Here is a 2,424-nt window from a genome sequence, read left to right as displayed (position 1 = left end):
TATTTTTAGCATGTTCTGTAGGAATTTCTGTATTGTAACTGGATGATCGTGTTGCCCGACTTCTGGGCAGTTCTGGCTTAACTGTGTGAAGATAATGAATGCGTGAAGTTACATAATGGACCGGCTCTGAGCGCCCCGGACGGATCATCAGAGTCACTCTGATGATCTCGTCCTGAGACACACACTAATAACTGCACCCCTAGTAGTGACAGGAAACATAGTAGTACGTTCAGGAAATGTTTGGTCCCGATGTGTGTGCCCTTCATATTGCAAACAGCTATTTTTTTTTTTTTTAGAAATATAATGCTGGGTTGCACATAGCGTTTCCAGGAATGCTTCCTTCGTGTTGCTTTATTTCCTTGACCTGCTCTCTGTTCAGATTTATAGGACTAGATGGGATGACAGTTCGGACACTTACGAGTTGTTACAGCGGTTGCAACGTCTGTGAATGAGTCTGTTGCAAGGTAGCAAGGTGCTTGTATGCTTCCGTGTCTGATCGTATCGAAGATATTTAGGTAAGAGGAGATTTTACAAAGTTCTAAGAATCCTTTACGAGAAATTTCGTGTTTGCTATGATATTGTGTGAATTTTTTCTATCTCATTACGTTCGCTTAATACAGTTTCATTCGATTTCAATGCCTTCTTCCTTGTGGGTAAGATTTTTTTTAATGGGTAAGAAGTACATTTGCCTGAGGGCCCCAAACCAATCTTTTATATTTCCCGAAGAAAAATATCTAACACTTTACATGGGGTTTCCTAATTCAAATTTGCCTAGGCCTCATGAAACTATAATGCGCCACTGTCATGATATATGAATAAGTCATAAAAGTAAGATTTATTTTATGTTAAAAAGACCTGTTTAAAGAGGAAACCTGTCAGACAGGAAAAAATATTCGGTACAGTGCGATTCCTGCTTACGCAAGTTTTACTGTGTATATACAGAGGGTGGAAAAAGTAGTTATACAGTTGTTAATGTGGGAAAAACATGCATAAATTTAAAAAAAAAACTTATTTTTATGCATAAATTAAACCACAAGTAGGGAATACTAAATAATAAAAGAGAGAGAGGGAAATAACAAACACTAAACATCTGTTTTCTCAGATTTATAACTGTATACACACAGTAAAACCTATGTAAACCGCGGAATTGCATAATTTTTTTTCCATTTAGGCATATTTCCGTTTTATTGAGGTTTCGTTTTAGACAGGTTTCTGCGCCGATATGCGCCACATTAGTAATCTACGATTCCCAAAATTTAAATTTGGATATTTTTATTACAGTAATGAGTTTATACAGGATTAGTATGGGGGCCTCTTGTTAGTGAGGCCACAGACAATTACCATTTTTACAATAGGGTATCCAGTATACGTTAAGAATTCATTACATATTCGTATTTATTCTGAGAAAAATTAATTTTAATTGTTACTTGTTATACAGTATACTTGTTATACTTGTTACTAAATTTCTTACATATTTTATGTTAAAATTTTCTCAGAATTTGTATGAAATTTAGTAAATCCCTGCTTTATTATTTCACAAAATAAAGTAATAATTTATTCCATTTTTATTATTTATTAATATTATTATCATTTAGTAACATATGAAATTATTATTTTATGATATTTTATTTAGTTTTTTTTATGTATTAATAATTAATAGCGACTATACGAGACAATTAAATTTGTGACATTAATTGAAGGAGTGAGTGGAAAAGTAGTACAACCTAAAATAGAAAATTCGTTTATTCTATTACGATTAATTAATAATTAATTTGAAAATAAAGGAATAATAAATGTCAGTAGTATTAAGTATAGTAAAACCTATCTAAAGCGGACTCGCACGATATCAAATATTTTATTCGGTTTGGCAGGTTTTCGCTTTGAACAGGTTATTTCTAACACAGAAACTTGCTGGGTTCTGTAGAATTATTTCCATTTAGGCATTTAGGTTTTCGTTGTAAACAGGTTATTTCTAACACAGTAACTCGCTGGGTTCTGTAGAATTATTTCCATTTAGGCATTTAGGTTTTCGTTGTAAACAGGTTATTTCTAACACAGAAACTCGCTGGGTTCTGTAGAATTATTTCCATTTAGGCATTTAGGTTTTCGTTGTAAACAGGTTATTTCTAACACAGTAACTCGCTGGGTTCTGTAGAATTATTTCCATTTAGGCATTTAGGTTTTCGTTGTAAACAGGTTATTTCTAACACAGAAACTCGCTGGGTTCTGTAGAATTATTTCCATTTAGGCATTTAGGTTTTCGTTGTAAACAGGTTATTTCTAACACAGTAACTCGCTGGGTTCTGTAGAATTATTTCCATTTAGGCATTTAGGTTTTCGTTGTAAACAGGTTATTTCTAACACAGTAACTCGCTGGGTTCCGAAGAATTATTTCCATTTAAGCAGATTTTCGTTGTAAACAGG

General features: G+C 33.2%; 1 protein-coding gene across 1 annotated transcript in view; it reads left to right on the top strand.

The window, feature by feature from the left end:
• Positions 1-420: 420 nt before the first annotated feature.
• LOC111615959 (patched domain-containing protein 3-like) overlaps positions 421-2,424 on the top strand; it is a 15,128-nt gene continuing 13,124 nt past the window's right edge. Inside the window, exon 1 of the mRNA XM_023357393.1 lies at positions 421-515. The gene's annotated coding sequence lies outside the window, so the exon portion shown is untranslated. The remainder of the gene's footprint in view (positions 516-2,424) is intronic.

Source organism: Centruroides sculpturatus, unplaced genomic scaffold (assembly GCF_000671375.1).
Source record: "Centruroides sculpturatus isolate CEXI.00-Female unplaced genomic scaffold, Cexi_2.0 scaffold2502, whole genome shotgun sequence".
NCBI lineage: Eukaryota > Metazoa > Arthropoda > Arachnida > Scorpiones > Buthidae > Centruroides > Centruroides sculpturatus.
This window is presented reverse-complemented; position numbering and strand designations above follow the sequence as displayed.